This window comes from Taudactylus pleione, unplaced genomic scaffold (genome assembly GCF_031769625.1).
Source record: "Taudactylus pleione unplaced genomic scaffold, aTauple2 ptg000139l, whole genome shotgun sequence".
Taxonomy (NCBI): Eukaryota; Metazoa; Chordata; class Amphibia; order Anura; family Myobatrachidae; genus Taudactylus; species Taudactylus pleione.
Window position 1 is genome coordinate 1,703,061 of NW_028284541.1, and position 17,467 is coordinate 1,720,527.

General features: G+C 45.5%; 1 protein-coding gene across 10 annotated transcripts in view; it reads left to right on the forward strand.

Annotated features, from left to right (window-relative positions):
• CEP170B (centrosomal protein 170B) overlaps window positions 1-17,467 on the forward strand; it is a 107,744-nt gene that overhangs the window by 20,575 nt on the left and 69,702 nt on the right. For 6 of the 10 annotated variants that reach the window (XM_088473697.1, XM_088473703.1, XM_088473704.1 and 3 more), the window contains exon 1: window positions 6,529-6,707. The exons of 2 other annotated variants lie outside the window; for them this stretch is intronic. The gene's annotated coding sequence lies outside the window, so the exon portion shown is untranslated. Of the gene's footprint in view, window positions 1-4,167; window positions 4,223-6,528; window positions 6,708-17,467 lie in introns of those variants that run through there. 2 more of the 10 variants (XM_088473698.1, XM_088473699.1) reach the window with 2 other exon arrangements.

Consider the following 17,467-nt stretch of genomic DNA (forward strand, 5'->3'; position numbering starts at 1 on the left):
ATAGCAGGCTCCCACCATCACTCTACACAGTAACATAGAGTACTATGGGGTCATTCAGACCTGCTCGCGAGCGCAGGACGCTCGCAAGCGGGTCGATGTTCCCCCACTGCGCATGATGGAGGGAGCTCCGTCGTGCGCATGCGAGAGACCCGGCGGGCGACGAGGAATACGTCGCTCGGGGTCTCGCACCAAAGGGGGCGTGCTGTCGATGTTGATTGACAGCACGCCCCCTTTGGTGGGCGTGCCTGCCAGACAGAGGCGTTCCCATGGGAACGCCTACCGTCTGAAGCCGGCCCCACTGACATCACTAGTGAAAAATCACTCCAGGGTTTGCGGCAGCGAGACCCTACCGCAGGGTCTCCGTCGCAAGCCCGATGGTCGCGATGGTCTTGACCATCGCGACCATCATCATGGAAGCTCGCATATGCTGTGGGTGGTCATCCACAGCTATGCGAGTGTCCAGGAGGACGCTCCATTTTCATGGAGGAGTGCCCTGATTCAGAGCGAGCGCTCTGGTCAGAGCGTTCGGCTCTGAATCAGGCCCTAAGTCTGGTGCCATCTTGGTACAGGGAATGAAGCCTCCCTGGAGGGACAATAAGATGCAGTCTGCACAGGAGTGCACTCCACTTTCAATAGGACTTTAGTCCAGAGGTTCTCAAACTCCACCATTACAAGTAAGGTTTTAAGGATACCCATGCTTAGCACCGGTGAGTTAATTAGCACCTCAGTCAATTTGATATAACCATCTGGGCTCAAGCATGGATATCCTTAAAACCAGGACTGTAATGGTGGGGTTTGAGGAACCTCTGCTTGAATCAAAACCAATCCTATCACTCACTGCTGAAGCTCCGTCATTATTTCCGTCGGTGATGGAGTGTGACACAATCGGACCTCCAGGGACTGCTGTTTTGATTCCGCTGCTCGCTGGCTGATATCCTCCTCGTGGTGGGCTGGTGTCTGCTACAGCCGGCGTCCCACTCACTCCTTGGGAGCAGGCACATCGCTCTGCATGTAAGTTTAAAATGCATTCATGTGACTGGTGACATGGTGCTTGGTGCCAAAATGAAATTAGGCCCCTATATAAATGGGACTTACACAGTGCAAGAGTATTAGGGTGCGATGTGTAAGCATATTCTGACCTTGGACTTGCTTTTGATTTGCCCTCTAACTAAATTGCCTATGATTACCTGGCTTGCTGCTGACCTCCTGTTGCCTGACCCTTCGTATTTGGCTGTCTGTCCTGGTTACCGACTGCAGTCTGCCTGACTATCCCCTGCGGCCTAGTGTCTGCTATCTGTACCCCTTGTATCCTGCTCACGCCAGACTGTCTTACTGAGAACCCAGACTGAGGGCCGCGACCTGTGTGCTGGGTGCAGCGGAGTCCAAATCCCCTTGCGCGGGTCCCTGGGGAAAACCACCAGCTTGTTAGAATCCTCGTTATGGGGTAGATCCCTTGTTATAACCAGCTGCCCCCGAACTTGTGCTCTTATTATTAGTATTTACCTGCTAAATAAATAAACCCACTTTGTTGGAGTATTCAGCTGCGATTGCTGCCCTTACTCATTCATTTTTATAAGGGAAACTTTCAAATGGAAAAGTGTTTGAAATGCTGGAGAATACAAAAATGATCGTGACATGATGTATATTTTAGTGCATGAAGGTTCACTGGGCAGAAACCACACTGTACTCCCACAAACTGCAGCTAAAATATAATCATAAACAAAACAGTCACTCAGTGTGAATAAACATAACATTTTACGTGCGTTGCGATGAGATTGCGTTGTCTGTTAGATTCATGAGGATATTTATGTGACTCAAAGTATACATATTCATCTTCTTTTATCACGGATCTTTTTGCAGAAATAAGAAATAGCAATTACATCACTGGGATTACATTACAGAGTCTCCCATATCCAAAATGCTTGGGACCATGGATATTTTGGATATCAGAATATTCTGTATTTTGGAATATGTGCATACCATATTGAAATGTCTTAGGAATAGGGCCCAAATCTAAACGAAAAATGCTTTTATGATTCATATCCACATACAGCCTTAAGGTAATTTTATACAATATTTCCAATAATTTTGTGGCTCAAACAAAGTTTGTGTACATACTTTAAATTAATTTATGTGTCATATACATCTTATACACACAGTCTTCAGGTCATTTTATACTTTATTTTTAATAATGTGGTGCCTTAAACAAAGTTTGTGTACATTCAACCATCAAAAAGCAAAGGTTTCACTATCTCAGTCATGCTAAAAATATTCTGTATTTCGGAATATTCCGTATTTCGGAATATTTGGATATGGTAGACTCAACCTGTATTATGTTCCATAACGTATCATCCACAAAGAAGTCACAGGCAATGCCGGGTACATCAGCTAGTATAAAAATAAAAAAATAAAAAAGTATACCTTTCCTTCAGAAACCATGCATCTTTTCCAACCTATGCTAATAACATGCGCATATTTGGTTTGTAAACACTTTTGAACGGGATCATCATTCGTTTTATGTCTCTATGTTGTGTAAATATAAGATTATGCAAATGTTATAATCCCCTGTTTGCACTGATTATTTTGTACTTGAAGGGAGAACTAATTATTGAATGAAAAAATATTTATTAATCAATACAAACAGAAAAACAAAAACAAAAAACTCTTAAATCTTGTAATGTGCAAAAAAAAAAAAAAAAAAAGAATGAAGCTTTAAATATATTTTCTAGCAACCAAAACACTGACTACTTAATAAACTGCTAGGATGAGTGGTGTAAATAATCTGGTAGGAAATCATGGTGTAATCCCCCCTAGTCTGTAATCTCTCACAAGCAGGGTCCTCCACCCTCCCTGTCTCCAGTGCCTCTCACTCACAGTCAATGCCCATAATCTTTTCTGTCCGCCCACCCCAGGGCACTGGGTCAGGGTAATACTGCTTTTAATGTCACTCACTTTGTTGTCGTCTCATTATTTCACTGTCTCATGTATCCCCGCTGTACGGTCTGTTTGTACTTTGTTTTATATTGAATTGGTTGTGTCATGTTTCCTGTAGGGAACTATGTGGACACTTGGTGGCGCTATATAAATAAAAGATAGGCTAATAATAAAAACAGTGGTGAACATCTGTCTTTATCTATAACATACCAACGTAATCTGCAGCACTCCACACTGAGGAGGAGTTTACTGATAATAGAATTTTGTTTGAAATTTCATATATACAAAGAAAGAAAATAAAACATGAAGTAGCATGGAACACGTGTACGGGCAACTTGTACAGCTACAGTACAAGTCAGTAGATGCAGGACCACAATTTGCCAGCCTCTCGGCGGTAGTTACGCCCTTGGCTGCAGACCTGGTTTTCCTAGTGCCACTCTTTACCAGAAAAATATGGTTGGAGCGGCTCAGCTGCCTGGCAATACTGGACTGCAGCCGTAAGATTACTCTTTAGTTATGGGCAAAGAGATTCATTGTACACACCAAACTTTGAGTGACTCGAATCATTTGAACATCTAAATGATTCGAGTCATTGTGTCGAGACATTCACTCACTAGCCGTCTCTATTACTCTTGCCGATTCGCTAGCCAGTCCTGGATGCGTCTGTACCTGTGCGACCTGGTCACTTGCTCACTTGTTCCACTTTCAGAAAAAAAAGAGCAACAAAAACACTTTGCTGTTAATCTGATTCGAAAAATTTTTTTAATTATTTATTCAATAAAGCATTTTTTTCTATTATCTACTGCTATCGCCAATCAGAGGTGACAATAGCGTTAAAAGGACTGCGCCAGTACTTTTTAAATAGTCTTTTACGTGCTTTGCACGGGGAGGACTGTTGCCGGAGAAACCCACCAAATCATTTCTATGGCGGGATCTACGAAAGGTGATTTCCGGTGATAACCCCTTCATAGATGGGTACTTCAGGTTATCTCCCTTTCATAAATAAGATCAGTACTTTCTACTGGTGCTTACTCAGTTAAAGGGGCACAAGAAATAAAATCTGCATGCTTGCCTTGGGTGCTGATACGTTGTCAGCAACTGCAGATAATTTCAGAGCACAGCCCTCTCATTGTATAGGAAATGTGTTACAGCTTAGTCAACAAATGAACTGTTAGTGACGTGCAGATAAAGGAAGCAGTAAGAACCACTATGATGACTAAGGGGGAAAGCTACAGTCAGCTTGCAAAATCCTGATGTGCTGTATTTGTTTGTATTGAATTAGAATTGTGTAAGTAGGTTCACCAAATGTCACAGCTTAAAAAGGAAATATCTATTTATACATACATGCAAACAATACAAACATACATACGTGTGTGTGTGTGTGTGTGTGTGTGTGTGTGTGTGTGTGTGTGTGTGTGTGTAAATTGCTAAATGAATAACCAGAACTGACTTATTTAATATACACAGGGGTGCCAAAATGGGGGGGTGCAGGTACGAATTACCCGGGCCTGCACTTCTTTCAGGGGCCCAGCGGGGGCCCGGACCAACTGTTGAGGGGTATAAAACTGAGGAACACATAGGGGGAGATGTACCAAGCCTCGGAGATAGAGAAGTTACCCAAGTACCAACCACCTTCTAACTTTCATTTCAAAAACTATGCTAGATGAATGACAGTGAGAAGCTGAGTGGGCAAGTTCTCAACTTTATTTTTCTCTAAGGTTTGGTACATCTTCCCCATAGTAAGTTTCATTGATTTTCTTGGAGGAGGTGTGGCCACACTGCCTAGATTTGTCTTGATGGCCCTGGATATGGAACGGGAATATTTATAGTTATTGCTATGCAGGTGAGATTTTTGTGCACTCAGAGAACTATAAGTTCCAGCATGGCCTGCTGTCTAGAAACCTACAGTGCTCCATTGCAACCATTTCATTTCTGCATCATAAATGGCACCATAAATGAATCCCCTAATCTCTTGTATGTAATGTGAAAAAATGTAGTCTTTGGTTTATATTTACTAAAGTGCAGGTTTTTAGAAGTGGAGATGTTGCCCATGGCAACCAATTAGTTTCTAGCTATTATCTTCTAGAAGGTGCTAGTTAAAATGTTAAGTAGAATGGGATTGGTTGCTATGGGCAACATCTCCACTTCTAAAAACTCGCACAGTAAATATACCACCATATAGGCCCCATTTACTAATGAGTTTTATCACCAAAGCGAGTGATAAATGTCACTGTGTATGATAAATGGTGCTCCAGCCAATCAGCTCTCAACTGTCATTTTTCTAACAGTTGACAGTTGGGAGCTGATTGGCTGGAGCACCATTATTATACACAGTGACATTTATCACTTTGGTGATAAAACTCGTTAGTAAATGATGTCGCTAGTCTTTTAATAACTTTTTAGGTAGCCTGTAGCTCTCTAGTTTCTGCTCTGGCAGTGCATGCAGGAGCGCCTAGAGGGGGGGAGCGGGTCCGGCACCGCTCTCCCTCCCTCTTACGCAACAGCAGCCCAGCACACGCTGCTGTGTGCTGGGCTTTACTGGGAGACTGCTCGCGGCTGCTAATGCACCAGCCAGAGCAGTCTCCTATGCCTATGGGGGGAGCGATCACGCTGATCGCGCCCTCCATTGGCTGTGCACCGGGCTGAGGAGCACACAGCGCCCTCTTCCCCAGTGCGTAGCAAAAATTATTTTTTTATAAGGGGGTGTGGCCGCGCCTACAGCAAATAGGCTGTCGGCGCCCCTGAGTGCATGCTGGGGCTAGTAGTTCCACTGTACCTCCCAACATTTAATCCTTATGAAGAGGGACCTTCCCGAAAATAAGGGGCATGATGTATTGGCAAGGGGCGTGGTCTTGCGGGAAATGCCGTGCCCACGAGTCACGCCCCCGTTTTCGTCATACTGGGGGCTTGCTATATAAACCTTTAGGGGGAGATTTAATAATAGCAGCAACCAATCAGCTCCTAACTGTCATTTTTCAAACAGCCTGTAAAGTGACAGATGCTGATTGGTACTTTATATCTGTACACTTGGGGGTCTATTTACTAAGCAGTGTTAGGAGAAGTGAAAAGTGAAGAGAGAAAAGTGATAAGGTGCCAGCCAAACAGCTCCCAACTATCATTTTTCAAACACAGCCTGTGAGATGGCAGTTAGGAGCTGATTGGCTGGTACCTTATCACTTTTCTCTCTTCACTTTTCACTTCTCCTAACACTGCTTAGTAATCAGACCCCTTTATCTCTCTACAAGATATGCTAAATCTCCTCCATCATCACTCTCAGCACTACTACTGTTCTTGTAAGCACCACTGTGGCAAGGACTGATATTCTGTATAAAGCGCTGCGCAGTGTGTGTGCGCTCTATAAATAACCTAATAAATAAATAAATGCAAACCCTAAAAATGCTGCAAATAGAGAGCCAGGATCTGGTGTGGGTCAGACAGCGTGTGACCGCTTCCCCGGAGAGACCAGCAGATGGCGTGTGCACTCTCCATTACAGAGGGAAAAATGTCACCTATCCTGGATTTCCAAGCCTGAGGGGGAGGGAGGTTTGGCTGGTGGTGATGTCATGAACCTGTCGTGCAAGTGCAGGCGGAGGAGGGTGCTTTAGCAGGAGGGAAGAGGGTGTGTAGCTTCTCTGGATGTTCATTACCTGCTTTTATATACACCTTCAGATCTACAGCTCATACAGGAAGAAGGTGAAGTCTTTCCTCCTGGATTCAGAGACTGCTGTGGGAATCCAAGGCTGAGCCGGTGTGAGACCCATAGCCCAAGACAGGTAGGTGGGAATACAGTGCATGGTATTACCTGGGGAACAGGAAACAGCTGATCATCCATATTTTGGCCTGCAGCCTCCATACCTGGCTGTAATGCAGGAATGTGTAATAATCACATCACTGCTTTGGATGAAGACAGTGTATTACAGTACAGCATGTTTGTTTTTTTGCATTCTTGCTGCAATAGCATTAATGTTGGGTTCACATATTTATTCTGACAACCGAGGAGCAGAGGGGGGGGGGGGGGGGGGGATGTGTGACTATTAACACTTTCCTTACTGGAATTGCTGCTGTGTTGGTAATCAGCATCCCCATCCCCCTTCCACTGTTCTTCAGCAGAAGAACTGGATTAATGATTACAGTCTGACAAGGATGGATCCTGCCAGAGGAGTGGCTTGATTTTTTTTTTTTTTTTTTTTAAAGGGATAAAAATATTGCAGCTGCAATATAGCTGGAGGATTCCGCCTCTATACAATAGATGAGTTGTATAGATCCACTACCAAGGTCTTGTCTTCTGCTACATTGTGTCTGTCGCAGTGAATAATACATGAGAAAGCTGGGTTTGGTCACTGCAGGGCTCTGGGGCTTTTCTTAATTCACACCAGTGGGATGAGCAGATTTGATGTGTCTGTGTGGCTGCTGCTTCTGTCCAAGCTGCGTCTTGCTCCTTCCACCCACACTGGGGGAAAAACGCTGGTTGCTTACTGGTGCCAAAGCCTGTGTATGTGTTTCCATCACACGCTCTGCTGTCACTTTATTGCCTTAGGAATGATGACCACAAAATTGGAGCTGAAGCACAGGCCCTTAGCCCTGATTGCTTACACATGCAAAGTGGTACACATGATACATGGCTTTCCTACACTACATCGCTGTGATCCTGAATTTAGTGAGACGTTGTTTGCGCTCTGACCTTGCGGCTGCAGATCTTGGTACATATGATGCACCCGTTCATTTTTCCAGCCTCCCATCTGGCAGCAGAAGGGTTATTATTACTGCTGGCGACTGCTATTCGCCATCTATGTCAGATTATCATGTACTGTAGAAGGGTCAGTGGCTGTGAGTTTGCCTGGTGTCTGCCTTCAGGAATTCCTGCACATGCTTTGTGTATATTGGTTGTTAGGACGATTATGATGTGTTTATTCCTTAGGTCTTAGCAGCAGTTTCCAAAATGGTCGCAGAGCCTTGTTATATTTGGAACAAAATGCAGTGTAAGAAATATACTGAGTTTTATGAAGGTGTCTGAGTGGAATCTGCAGCTTGCTGAATGACCTACAGGGGTATTCAACCTGCAGCCTTCCAGCTGCTGAGGAACTACACATTCCAGCGTGCTGCCCTGTCACAGTTTTGCTTTTAGGACATGCTAAAACTGTTGCAAGGCATGCTGGGATGTGTAGTTCCACAGTAGCTGGAGGGTCTCGTATTTTTATACTGTACTGTATGTGGTACTTGGTGATCTATAAAAAAAAGGTTTTGGTAACCCACGGATCTTCAGCTGTGGTGGAACTACACATCCCAGCTTGCTATACCAACCTTTCCTTTTGGCCGTCTGTGACTATGGGGCCACTGTATCAAGGTTTGGAGATAGATAAAGTAACCAACCAATCAGCTCCTATCATTTTTCAAACACAACCTGTAAAATGACAGTTAGGAGCTGATTGCTTGGGACTTTCTCTTTCCACTTTATCTATCCCCAAAGCTTAGTACATTTCCCCCTTAGTTATTAGAAAACTACAATTGCAGTTTATTCTACAACTGACAGTTCAACAACAGCTGGAGAACATCTGGTTGTCAGACTTTATTTTGAACCCATCAGGGATGTACACAAAATGTACAGCTGTGTGAACTTATGTGTTTTTTTTTTTGTTTTTTTTTCCTTTAGTCATTTAAAGGGGTGTTTGTAAATACTATTTATTTTCATTTTATAATAATAACACAGAAATAAAAATGAGGACGTGTTATTTTTGGACAAAGATTTCACTTGCTAACATTGCATATACACAACTAAAGGCCCCCATACATCAGCAATTGATTGCAGCAATCATGCAATTTGCAATCGATTGTTTATAAAAATCTTTCCCTTTTTCAATCGATTGCAGATTGCACGATTGCTGCAATCAATTGCTGATGTATGGGGGCCTCAAGAGGTCAGTAGTCACATTGTTGCAAACAATGGTAGACTAATAGCTTGGCATCGCCAAGGACCAATAAATGTAACATACAAATTCTGTTAGCTAAAATACTTTCTATTAATAATGATACTGTATATGTAAAGGTATCAGCAGGGGAGGTGGGAAAGTATTTTCCCGTGCACAACAGACTTCCTCTCTATAAACCTACTGAAGGACCCTGCAGGTAGTTTTCCAGCACCTGAAATGGCTGATACAGAAACAAGAGCTCGCTGTGTAAACTCTACAGTACAGGGTTAAACATCCCAAGTTGTGGCGTATGAGAACTTTAACATTTGGATAAACTTGTATTTTTGCTCCAGTAACTAATCAGCAAAGAATAATTTTAATGTTGTAAATAAATAACCAGGTTTTTATGCTTAATTGGGGAGGAGTTTTCACTCATTCACCACTAGAGCTGTTTTATGTTTATTAGAGGTTGGATACACTGGAAATAACTTTTTATACTGAGTTCATATGTGTTTTCATGTGTTACGGATGTCCTGTGATATAAAGGCACGGGGGGGGGGGGAGTTAAAGCACCAACTAATCAGCTCCTAAATGTCATTTTTTGAATACAGCCTGTAAGATGTCAGTTAGGAGCTGATTGGTTGGTACTTTCTACCTTATCTTTCTCCAATCTTTGATAAATCTCCCCCACAAGTCTACAGTGATTCTATAGTGGAGAGTGGAACATAGATGACCTACAGGAAGGTGGAGGAAAATACCACAAATGACTCGGCGAAAGATGGATAGAGATGGGACTATAGATGATACACAGGAGAGGTAGGGAGGGTACCACAGACGATACGACACATGCTGCGGGTAGGGAGGAGGGGGACCTCAGGCAACATACAGAAGGGGGTGAGAGAGGAGACCACAGATGAGATGCATGGAGAGGAGGGGTAGAAGGGACCACAGACGAGATACACTGAGGGATGGGTTGGAGGAGAGAGGACCACAGATGAGACACACACTGGGGGAGAGAGTACCACAGAGGATAGATACACTGAGGGATGGGTTGGAGGAGAAAGGACCACAGATGAGACACACACTGGGGGAGAGAGGACCACAGATGAGAGATACACTGAGGGATGGGTTGGAGGAGAGAGGACCACAGATGAGAGATACACTGAGGGATGGGTTGGAGGAGAGAGGACCACAGATGAGACACACACTGGGGGAGAGAGGACCACAGATGAGAGATACACTGATGGATGGGTTGGAGGAGAGAGGACCACAGATGAGACACACACTGGGGGAGAGAGGACCACAGTTGAGAGATACACTGAGGGATGGGTTGGAGGAGAGAGGACCACAGATGAGACACACACTGGGGGAGAGAGGACCACAGATGAGACACACACTGGGGGAGAGAGGACCACAGATGAGACGCACACTGAGGGATGGGTTGAGGGGGAGAGGACCACAGACGAGATACACTGAGGGATGGCTTGGGGGGGAGAGGACCACAGATGAGACACACACTGAGGGATGGCTTGGGGGAGAGAGGACCACAGATGAGACACACACTGAGGGTTGGGTTGGGGGGGTTGAGAGAGGACCACAGATGAGACACACACTGAGGGATGGGTTGTGGGGGGAGAGAGGACCACAGATGAGACACATACTGAGGGATGGGTTGGGGGGGGAGAGAGGACCACAGATGAGACACACACTGAGGGATGGGTTGTGGGGGGGAGAGGACCACAGATGAGACACACACTGAGGGATGGGTTGGGGGGGGAGAGAGGACCACAGATGAGACACACACTGAGGGATGGGTTGGGGGGGGAGAGAGGACCACAGATGAGACACACACTGAGGGATGGGTTGGGGGGGGAGAGAGGACCACAGATGAGACACACACTGAGGGATGGGTTGGGGGGGAGAGAGGACCACAGATGAGACACACACTGAGGGATGGGTTGGGGGGGGGGAGAGAGGACCACAGATGAGACACACTGAGGGATGGGTTGGGAGAGAGAGGACCACAGATGAGACACACGGAGGAGAGTGAATATATATATATATATAATATATAATATATAACTTACATTGGGCCTGAGTAAGAGATGCACGCAATGTTAATGTCGGAAGCAGTGGAGTGATTTTTTTTTTTTTTTGCTACTGCGCTTGCGCCAAAACCGCACTGCGCCTGTGCAGCGATTGGTTAGTGACAGCAGTTGCCAAAAGGATTTTTTGGCAAAGTGAGTGATAGGTAGTCAGCATTTGGGGGAGGTAATGGTGGTTAGAAAAATGCAGGCGTTTCAGGACCGTTTTTGGGCATCTTGCTAAACCTCTGCGTATTCGTATGCAGCTGGAGAGACCCCAGTGCAGGCATTGTCAAACAATTGGCCCGAATCAACTATTTCTGCGGCGCCAGAGTGTGGGCTCACATATATATAATATGCGGCCCACACTCCTGCCACGACCGGACCATTCCGATCTGGCAGTACAGGCTGGCAACGCTGGGTTTCTGAAGCGATCAGAAGCCTCTGATCGCTTCAGAGGCCAGCATTCCCAGTGATGCAGCGCGCGGGTTATGTCATGACGTCACCCGCAACGAGCGGAGCCTGTGCCTGACCGTGGCGTCTCTGTATACAAGATGGCGGCTGAGTCTTTGGCATATTTTAGCAAGCCCACTGCGTATGGGATCGCAGCAGCGACCGGCATTGTGTACGTCTATGAATCAGGCCCTATGACGTGTGTATGTGTTGGTATTTTTTTCTTCAATATTCCAATAATAGCTTAAAAGTGTATGCACAGATTTCTTTATTTAAGGCTGAAATTCCCCTGTCCCTCTTCCGTTTTGGATCAAATGAGTATGGAGAGAAACTTCTCAATTTCCTCCGAAAAGGGTGTGTGTCTTTAAGGCCCGTCCTCTTTTCGTCACTCTTGGGGGCGTGCCCGGCTCTTACGGGCACACCGGGCTGCCCCCAGGCGCTGCTATCAGTGTGAATGGATGCTGGGCGCAGGCGCCGGTCATCCATTCACCAGCCGTGACCGCTACACCGCAGTTTTCCTGATCCGTGGGTGGGGACGGCACCTGCAGGCGGTTTCAGCAGGTGCCACGCCGGAGGGCAGGATGCTTTTTGCTCACTAGAAAAAGGGTAGGGCGCAGTGCCCCGCTAAAACAGCTTAGCGGGAACGCTACATATTAGTAATGCCCATAGGTATAGGTCCACATTGTGCATGTTAGTAATGCCCATAAAAGTCAAGCAGCATGTACCAGAGTTTGGGCCAGCTAGTGCCTTTACCCAGGGCAGTGAAGTGAAGAAGGTCATTACTAACTGGATGTAACATTGGTAAAGACCACTTGACACTTTTGATTTTCAAAATATTTTTCTACTTAATGTATATTTATAATGATTTTATATATTTTTATTGTAATTCATTTCTTAATATGGTCAGTAAGGGGATCATTTTGTATTGCCCAGGCTGTTTATCCTTGTGAGTTGCTCGCCACATCCAGATCCTTGGCGTTTTAACAATAACTCAATTCTGCTGCCACTGGTAAACTTTATATTTATGACCCCTCAGTGTTCTCTTGTGGTGAGAGTATTAATTGGATAACTGCTGTAGTGTTCGGGCCGTGACTATGGGCCTGCTTCAGCGTTGGACACTAATCCTGTCATGAAATGTATTGAGACGACTACCTGCGGCTTTGCAAATCCAATCCTCTGCTTAAAATGTCACAAATCGGTCGATCATCGCTCTTCTGAGGAAGTTTTTGGTCCCGCAGAATGGGCGACGGAATAAAGGCGCCGACACCAGTGAGTGAAGCTGCGTACAAATACCTATTTGCTGGATCTTCCACTCCTATAAAACAATCACGACACACCCACGTTTTTCTAACCACCCCTCCGTTACAACCCACAAATGACCCAAATGTCAATCACTCTGCGTCTAAATATTCTTTGCGAGCGACATCGCAGAGGTACTAGGACCCATGCACTGTAATAAAAACTTTGACCAACTGCGTAAATATCGGCAGAGCATGCAACTCTGAATCGGGCCCTTTGGGGTCTATGTACTAAGCCTTGGAGAGGGATAAAGTACCAACAAATCAGCTCCTACCTGTCACTTTACAGGCTGTGTTTGAAAAATGACAGGAGCTGATTGGTTGGTACTTTCTCTGCCCAAAGCTTAGTACATAGAGACCTATATCGCAAATGGCAACTGTCCCAGACATCGGCACCATGTTGTTGGGGTAACTTGAGGTAGGTAGTGTTACTGCTTAATCTTACTAATGAATATAGGTTCAACCAAATTGTCATAAAATATCTGTCTAATGGTGCGTACAGTCGGGACGATCGTACAACGATAACGTTGTACGATCTCCCCAGGTGTGCTGGACAATTGATATCGATTATCCAGCACACAACCAATACACCAACGACTATAACGATAGTTAATGATTGCGGGTCCCTATATTAACCTGGTCGATATCGACCAAGTTGGCATGCATACAAGGGGCGATGGTCGATATCGACCATACGTGCCCGCGCATCGCAGGTCGTTGGTGGGCGAAAATGCACGATAACGATATGATCGATATCGTTATCGTTCATATGGTCCATTTTAATTGTACGCACCATGCACATGCATTAGCAACCATGGGGTCTATTTACTAAGCAGTGTTAGGAGACAAAGTGATAAGGTACCAGCCAATCAGCTCCCAACTGTCATTTTTCAAACACAGCCTGTGAGATGGCAGTTAGGAGCGGATTGGCTGGCACCTTATAACTTTTCACTCTGGGCCTGATTCAGAGCCGCTCGTAAGCGGCCGCTCGTTCGCTCCGAGCGATGTTCGCACATCTGCGTATGGGTTTTAGTACGCATGCGCAAACCAGTCAGTGCGGTCGAAAATCGTGTGCTCGCAAAACAGCGAATGCCTGCTAATTTGAGTGACAGAATGAGGCGTTTGTGGGTGGTAACAGGGGAAGGTACTTCAAAACGGGGAGTGGAGATCCGAACGCAGGCGTGCCAAACTGTCAAAACGGTCGTTTTAAGGGTGTGCATAATTAACAAAGCAGCGTCATTGACCCCGTCACTTGGTTGTCTTTTAGCCTGAACTGCTCGCATGATTGCGGTAGGAAAATCCAACCACAAGCACTGCGAGCAGTTCATATGCCTTTCGATGTACTCGATTAATCAAATAAATAGCGGAAATGACGTAGGATGCGAGCGGCCAGGGGGCGTTTTTTCCAAAATAGTGAGCGCATGTTTCGTTCGCTCGTTCAGACAAAGAGGCGTCAACAGACCGCAAAGAGCGAGCGCTTAATTTAAATAGCCAGCCCCTTTTTCTGAACAAGCGTCCGCAAATAGCGTCCGGCTCTGAATCAGGCCCTCTGTCTCCTAACACTGCTTAGTAAATAGACCCCCATATCTTTTGACCTAAGCTTAAGGGTCTTTTTTGTAACTTCAAAGACTTTAGCACATTTGTTGCTCCAGAAGAGATTACGTTATTCAGTAATTGTCCATATTCAAGATATATGGTGGCACAGTGGTTAGCATTGCCGTTGCTCAGCACTGTGGTTATGGGCTTGGTTCCCAGGGTCTTAGATGTGTGGCGTTAGAATGTCCTCCTTGTGTTTGTGTGGGTGGCCTCTGAGTGCTTTGGTTTTCCTCTCACAGTCTGAAAGCATTCTACAACTGGGTACATACTATGCCATCTGTCTGACGATATATCGTTCCAATCGTATAGTGGGTATAAGTGATTGCGTGTGCGCGTGGGTAGTTCATCAACAGTGCAATGTATCATTACATCACATCGTCCCGTCGGCTGGGTGCACAATCGAATTGTGTGTACCCAGCTCAACTGGCTTCTGTGAAATTGGCCGGTAGCACAGTACATACAGGATTGCAAGCTTCATTGGGATGTGGTGTAAAATATAGACCGTAAAAAGGTCGACAGTGTCTAGATAGACACCAGATGTTAGACAGTCAATAGGTCGACAGGGACAAAATGTCGACACATATATTTTTTTCTTCTATCCCTTCCTCCTGGTGCCTAACCCTATCCATCGGGGTAGGTGTCAAACCCCAAAGAAATGTGTCCAACGTTTGCGTGCTGACAAATTTTTGGATCTGTGTTTTGACAGTGTCGACCATTTGTACCTGTCGACCTTCTTCCATAGTACCTGTCGACCTTTAGTGTGTCAAACTTTTGTCCCTGTCGACCTATTGCCTGTCTAACATCTGGTGCCTATCTAGACATTGTCGACTTTTTTACTGTCTAGCTACAGTCTGGAACCCCTTCAGTGGGACTGAGTTACGCTGTACAGCTGTGTGTAATATGATTTATGCTATATAAATAATTGATGATAATAATATAGTCCTAAATCTTGCCAACTTCTTTTTTTCTCATTGAGGGATATATACTGAAGTCTTTCTTTTCAAACACTTCATTCTTCCCCACCCTTGTTTGTTGGATAACAATGAAGCCTTACAGACCGCTTACCACAAAGTACAGGGCTTGTATTACCTTGTGTTGCTGGCTAAGTACAGACCCAACCCACTCCATAAACTATGCAAATTGTCACCGTGTGACACAGCCTAATTTTCCTATATTACGGGTGTGTTTTTTGTTTAATTTATTTTTCATTACATGGTAAGAAATGTTCCTTTTGAAATGACAACCCCTTTTTAGTTTTATTGTGTTGCGTAAGGAGTTACCTAAAGGTAGAATAATAATTACCCCTCTTGCCTCCCAGTGTGTAGGGGCAGTAGAGGCAGAGAGGTGTGCCTTTCTTCCACCGCATACTTTACAGGCCAAGAAAGATCATCTAATGCTGGGTACACCCTGAGACTAGTGATCCGCCGTCAGAGCGGCCAATTGGCAAAGTATATTCCCTGACCAATCAGCCGCTCAATATGTCTGGGCTGACATCACAACTGGACAGGCATTTAAATTTGTCCACCCGGTTGAGACGTCCGCATTGGTGGTCCCTGCGGCCAGTGTACGGACGGTCGGTGGGTTTACATACACACATGCAGATGCACCGATATAGCTTTCAGATATATCGGCATCGGCTGTACTGCAGGGCCGACCTGATTCGTCGTTCACAGACCTATTGGATGTACACCCCCTCTGATGCACTTGCAATATATTGATTGTCGTATCATTGGAACACTATAACAGCGGAATCGGTATGATATCCCGGCTGCCGCATGGTCGAGAGTTCGAATCCCGGCAGCGGAAGCCCGACAAAACAGCAGAGCCCGGCAGCAGAAGCCCGACAGCGCTGGAAATCCCGATCGTGGTAAGATAAGTATCAATTAATCTAACCTAACCCCCCTAACCCTCCTTAGGGGTGCCTAACCCTAACCCCCTCCCCTTCCCCGATGCCTAAACCTAACCCTCCCTGGGCGGTGCCTAACCCTAACCCTCCCTGGGGGGTGCGTAACCCTAAGTCCCCCCCGGGTGCCCTAAACCTAAAATCCCCGGCTGTCCGCTCGCGGCGCCTGGCATCCCTGGCGCCCGGGATGCCGGGCGCCAGTCTCCTGGCATCGGGGAAATGACAGGCGTCTAGATATAGACGCCAGTCATTTATCCCATGCCGGAATAAAGCAGTCAGGAAGCCGGCTGCCGGAATCCCGACAGCCGGCTTCCCGATTGTATACCATAGCAGCAAGTGTGTACCCAGCATAAGGGAAATAGAAAAAAAATATCAATTACCATGTACATCTACATATGTGTTATCATACATTTAGCCTTCGTACGCCACGCAGTGTGACTTGCTTGGCGTGAGTGGGCCGCCAGGTCCTGTGCTACTCTGCTAGAGTTGGGCGTCTTATTTACAGAAAATGCATCCAAGTCGTAATGTGATGCGATTAGGACGCACCAGCTGACACTGCTGATTAATGTGATGTGCGACAATTGTGTATCTGTGCACATGAGTCTGTAAATGAAGCACAATGGAACTTGGAATGAAAAAAGCTGTGGCCGCTACATTGTAGCACTTTGTATTCAGATTCAAGGGTCTATTTAATAAACCTTGGAGGGAGAAAAAGTACCAGCCAATCGGCTCCTAACTGCCATGCCACAGGCTGTGTTTGAAAAATGACAGTTCGATGCTGATTGGCTGGTATCTTATTTCCGTCCACTTTATCTCCATCCAAGGCTTAGTAAATAGACCCCTCAGAGACTAAAGCTAGGTACACATTAGAAAACTTGAAAATGATGCGATGTCAACGATTTCCCCTGAACTCCCTGCAAATGATATAGTGCATACTCGCTGTGCAATCTAACCATCGACCAAACGATATATTTCGTGCGTCGTTAACGATATATCGTTTGATTTTCAAAACACCTGACGACCATCTTAAAGATTGCTACAAAATGTAAATAATGGGCTGTACTATCTACAGGGTATATAAAGCAGGCGTCTTTTTAGCTCTCTGCAGTTCTGCTCTGTGACTAGTGAGGCTTGGTGCATACCTGCAGAACGCTGTACATTGCTTTACTGCTCTGCTTTGTTTTGCCTGACTTAACAAAGTGTCTATTCTACATTCTTTTGTGATGGATCCTTTTCGCTATAGAGTTATGGCATCATATGCTGCTGCTGTGGTGTTAACTCCTAAGGAGAGGC